Source organism: Orycteropus afer, unplaced genomic scaffold, assembly GCF_000298275.1.
Source record: "Orycteropus afer afer isolate SDZICR_OR568_19922 unplaced genomic scaffold, OryAfe1.0 scaffold00065, whole genome shotgun sequence".
Classification (NCBI taxonomy): Eukaryota; Metazoa; Chordata; class Mammalia; order Tubulidentata; family Orycteropodidae; genus Orycteropus; species Orycteropus afer.
In genome coordinates this window covers 9,494,382-9,500,248 of record NW_006921652.1, presented here as the reverse complement: position 1 = coordinate 9,500,248, position 5,867 = coordinate 9,494,382, and the positions used below count along the sequence as shown (strand labels likewise).

Sequence of the window (5,867 nt, the reverse complement as noted above, 5' to 3'; positions counted from 1 at the left end):
TTTAAAAAAATTAAAAATTAAAAAAAAAAAGTCAAACAGAAAATACCAACTTGGCTGCCAAAAAATTCATGGGAGAGAATGAAAAACTAAAACAGATATTGAAAACCTATGGCAAGGCAGAGCAACACATGTTGGAAGTAGAAAACAAAAAACTAGTAGAAGGCCGGCAAAAACTGAAGACCAGATTACAGAAGACTTCAGATGCCCTTTCTAAGGCACAAAATGATGTGATGTCAATGAACATGCAATTGGAGAGACTTTAAGAATACAACCGACTCCTGAGAGAACACTCAGAACTTCAGGATCGTTTAGAAAAAGGCAGTAACAAAGGCCTGTGAACTTTCTGAAAGAAGATTGACATGACACCATGTCAAGATGATTAATTTGTTATCATCTTAGCCTCTAGGAAATTTATAATTCAGTTCAGAAAAATGCACTGTATATAACCAGGTAATAATTTTTTTTTCAATGCTCTTACATAATGGTAATGGCATTGTCACAATATTTGATAATGTTTTACTTATATTGTAAAGTCTGTATTCCAGCTCTTAAGAAAAACGTAAGCATGTTTAACACCATATTTACATATTGATAGCAACACTGGTGTATAATGGCTGTTCACAAATAAAAGGAAAAAATCATTAGCCAGTTATTTCCAAAATTAGATTTTTAAGTTGCATGAAACCATTAATAGGCTTGAAAATTTTGATGACATTTCAATAATAATAGTAATCTATTTAATTGGATGATGATGTTGTTTAACAATAGTATTTGGTATCACTAAATGCTATGGTGGCATAGTGCCTAAGGCACTTGACTGCTAACCAGAAGGCTGGAGGTTCAAGCCCACCAGCCACTCCTCAGAAGGAAGATGGGGCAATCTGCTTCCCTAGAGATACTGCCTTGGAAACCCAAGGAGGGGTCGCTATATGTCAGAGACAACTCGACAGCACATAACAACAAAAACAACAACAAATTTGTTCACAGATTAAATAAGGATAAATTATCAGGATTAAACACTGTATTTATATGGAAGAGTCAGAAGGAACCAACAATGAAAAAAAAAATGACCTTTGACATTTGTTTTGTTTTCTTTTAATCTGATGACATGGTAGTTTACACTTATAAGACAGCTATATTGACAACTATATTTTTGTTATGGTGCTTCTGCACTTTAACTATTTTTTATAGTTGTGTTAATAACATAATTTAGTAAACATTTTAACTTTTTAAGTTTAATGATAGGGTTTACATCTATTTGCATAACTTCCATAGCACTTGTGGTGGTTATGTTTGTGTGTCAACTTGGCTAGGTCTGGTTGAGTGGCGGGGCAGCTGGTGGTAGTTATTCCCCATGATGAGATTGGCAATCAACTCCATGGTGGGATCTATCACAAGCAGCTGAGTAGCTGCTTTGGCTATGTGGTCTGCTTCCTGTATATAAGGAGAAGCCTTGGGAATGGCCTCTAGCCTTTGGCATGCTTGGACCCTGCATATAGCTGTGCCATTGTTCAGCAGGCTGCTATGTTCTGCCAACCTTAAGACTTACAATGGACTTAAGTTAATGGCCTGCTGTGTGGTTTGGTAACATTGGGACTGTGCCTTTTTACTTGTCAACCTTGGGGCTTCTCAGCCTCAGCAGCCAGTAGCTGTCTGAGTGAAGAAACACTCTAGCTCCAGTGGGCCGGGAACAGGAGGCAGAGCTGGACCCCAAGGTTGAGGGTCTTTCACCCAGCCCCTAGGGCCTGGCACTTGAACTTGGACTTAAAGCCTCCACATTGTAAGAATAAACTCCTGTTTGTTAAGGCAGTAGGTAACTAGAACAGCACTGAACTGAACTTACAACAGAGTAGAATCTTGACTTAAAGGTAAATGCATATCATTTCCAAAAGAGCAGTGGTTCCCACGGCTGTGAGAACTACTAATTATACAAATAGTACCTCAAATATACATACACTGGGGTCATACAGTTTGTCTGAGGCATTTCCATATTCCAAAAGCTAAATATTAAATACTTTTTTCCCATTAAAATATTAATTAAGCATCTCCTTTAGAAGATGATAATGATTGTCATATTAATATAATTGAGGTTGTTCCAATGTTTAGACATGAAAGTCACCTTGTCTCATAAAGATCTAAATATAAAAGAAAGTAGAAAATAAAAAAAAAAAGGAAGAACCAAAATCAATACCTTACCCTAATAACTTCAACAATTAGGAAAAGAGTAACAAAAAAGGCCTACATTCTCCAACAGGACATAATAAAGATTTGAGCAGAAATAAATGAAACTGAAGACAGAAAAACAAAAGAATCAACAAGACTAGAAATTGATTCTTTGAAAAAGTTAACAAAATTGGCAAAGCAATGGCAAATTTAACTAGGGAAAAAAAGAGAAGATGCAAATAACATGAATGAGAAACAAAATGGGCAATGTCACAAGAGAACCAACCAAAATAAAAAGGATAGTAACAGAATACTATGAAGAACTGTACTCCAACAAATTTGAAAGCCTAGTGGAAATGGACAAATTTCTAGAAGCACACTATCTACCTAAACTAACACAGACTGAGGTAGAAAATTTGAACAGGCCCATAACAAAAGAAGAAATTGAAAAAGTCATTTAAAAAAGAAAGCTCCTAACAAAAAAATGTCCTGCCCCAGACAGCTTCACTGGAGAATTCTACCAAACATTCAGAGAAGAGCTGACTCCAATCCTTCTTAAATTATTCCCAAACATAGAAAAGGATGGAATACTCCCAAATTCATTTTATGAAGCAAGCTTAACCCTGATTCCAAAGCCAAGCAAAGACACCACTAAAAAAGAAAATTACAGAACAATAACACTCATGAGTATAGATGCAAAAATCTTCAACAAAATCCTAGGCAATAGAAATCCAACACTATATAAAAAAAAAAAAATAGTAATACATTGTGAGATTCATGCCAGGTGTGCAAGGATGGTTCAACATTAGAAAAATAATCAACATAACTTACTACATGAATAAAAAAAGGAAAAGAACCACATGATCCTATCAATCGAGGCAGAAAAGGCATTTGATAAAATCCAACATCCGTTCCTGTTCAGACCTCTCAGCAAAATAAGAATAGAAGGGAAATTCCTCAACACAATTAAGGGCATATATGCAAAACCAAGGGCCAAAATTATTCTCAAAGGAGAGAGACTGAAAGCATTCATTCCTTTTGTGAATAGGAACCAGAGAAGGATACCCTCTATCACCACTCCTATTCAACATTGTATTGGAAGTCCTGACCAGAGCAATAGGTACCTAAATTGGTAAAGAAGAAGTGAAACTATCCCTATTGGCCGACTATATGATCCTATACTTAGAAAATCCCAGAGACTCAGCAAGAAAACTGCTGAAACTAATTGAAGGATTCACCAAAATGACACAGTACAAGATCAACATACAAAAATCAGTAGCATTCCTGCACATCAACAAAGAGATCTCTGAAAAGGAAATAAAGAAAACAATGCCATTTACAATACCTATCAAAAAGATAAAATATTTAGGAATAAATCTTTCCAGAGACACAAAAGTCCTATACAAAGAAAAGTTTAAAACACTACTACAACAAACCAAAAAAAAACTTACATAAATAGAAGAACATACCATGCTCATGCATATGAAAGCTTAACTTTGTGAAAATGTCAATAACACTCAAAGTAATCTATAGATTCAATGCAATCTAAATCCAGATTCCATCAACATTTTTTTAAGAACATAGAAAAACCACTCACTATGTTTATGTGGAAAGGAAAGAGACCTCAGATAAGCAAAGCACAACTGAAAAAGAACAAAGTAGGATGTTTCACACTTCCCAATCTCCAAACCTACAACCATGCTTGTCAAAACAGTCTGATATTGGTACAATGACACACATAGACCAATGAAACAGAATTGAGAGTCCAGAAATAGATCCATTCAACTACGGACAGCTGATCTTTGACAAAGGGGTGAAACCCATTAAATGGGGGAAGTCTCTTCAACAAATGATGTTGGCAAAACTGTACATCCATTTGCAGAAGGATGAAACAGGATCCATAACTCACACCATACACAAAAACTAACTCAAGATAGAACAAATGCCTAATGTAAAACCTAAAACAAAGATCATCAAAGAAAAAAATAGGGACAAACTTAGGGGCTTTAATTTATGGCATAAATATACTATCAAATATAAATAGAAATCCACAAACAGCAGAAGATAAACTAAATGAGTAGGATCTTCTAAAACTTAAATTTTTATGCACATCAAAAGATTTCTCCAAAAGAGTAGAAAGAGAAGCTACAGATTGGGGGAATATATTCAACAATTACATGTCTGACATGGGACTTAACTCTAAGATGTACAGAAAACTCCAACATCTCAACATCAAAAAGACAAAAAAAAATCCAATTAAAAAATGGGCAGAAGACGTGAACAGACACTTCACCAAAGAAGATATTCAGGCAACCAACAAACACCTGAAGAAATGCTTGCTATCATTATCCATTAGAGACATGTAAACCAAAAGAATAATGTGATATCATCTTACCCCCACAATAATAGCAAAGTTCAATAAGACAGAAAACAGTAAAGGTTGACAAGGATATGGAGAGATTAGAACTCTCATACACTGGTAGTGGCACTATAAAATTGTACAACCACTGTGGCAAGTGGTATGGCACTTCCTTAAAAAGTTGGAAATAGGAATACCTTTGATCCAGCAATCCTACTACTAAAGAAGCAAGAGCCAGAACACGAATAGGTATATGCACACCCATGTTCATCACAGCACTATTCACAATAGCAAAGAGATGGAAACAACCTGAGTGCCATCAACAATAAATGGATACCCAAACTGTGGTATATATACACAATGGAATAGTATGGCACATTAAAGAATAATAAAGAATCTGTGAAACACCTTTTAACTTGGATGAATTTGGAGGACATTATGCAAAGTGAAATTAGTCAATCACAAAAGGACAAATATTGTATGAGTCCACTATTACAAAAAGTTAAGGAAAGGTTTACACACAGAAAGAAAAATTCTTTGATGGTTGCCAGAGGAAGAGAAATCCAAACCAAACCAAACCAAACTCACTGCCATCGAGTCAATTCCAACTCATAGCGACCCCCTTTGAGTTTCTGAGGCAGTAAATCTTTACGGAAGTAGATTGCCCGGTCTTCCTTCCGCAGAGTGGCTGGTGGGTTTAAACCACTAAGCTTCCGGTTAGCAGTCAAGTGTCTTAGGCACTACTCCACCAGAGGTCCTTAGAGGGAGAGAACCAAAACCAAACCAAACACACTGCCATTGAGTCGGTTCTGACTGACCTCTCCCTGGGTTTCTGAGGGTATTTCTACAGAAGCAGATTGCCCAGTCTTCCTTCCAAGGAATAGCTGGTGGGTTTGAACAGCCAGCCTTCTGGTTAGTAGTCAAATGCCTTAGGTAGTACGCCACCAGAGCTCCCAGAGGATGAGAAAGGGAGGGGAAATTACTAAGTAGATAAGAAACACATATTAATTTAGGTAAAGGAAAGACAATATATAAATAGTGGATGACCAGCATTAATATCACTAAGGAAAAGGAAGACATAGAGAGAGCCCCAAGAATTACAGATAACAAAGGTGAACACTATTACACACACAATCTTGCATTATCAGTAATAACAAACATTAATCTACAAGTCAATTCATAGGTAGATAGGCAAAATGATTAGATAAGGATAGGCAAACAGGACTATACCCACAACCATATATACATTTGGCAGATGCTATTTCTACATATGTATATGCACGTGCTATAAAAACTTCCATATATATAGTAGAACTAATATGGGGCAAATTTATGAAAATTTCTT

General features: G+C 36.0%; 1 pseudogene; it reads left to right on the top strand.

Annotated features, from left to right (window-relative positions):
* The window catches only part of LOC122149954, a 162,495-nt pseudogene extending 161,903 nt beyond the window's left edge, over positions 1 to 592 (top strand).
* Positions 593 to 5,867: the final 5,275 nt, after the last annotated feature.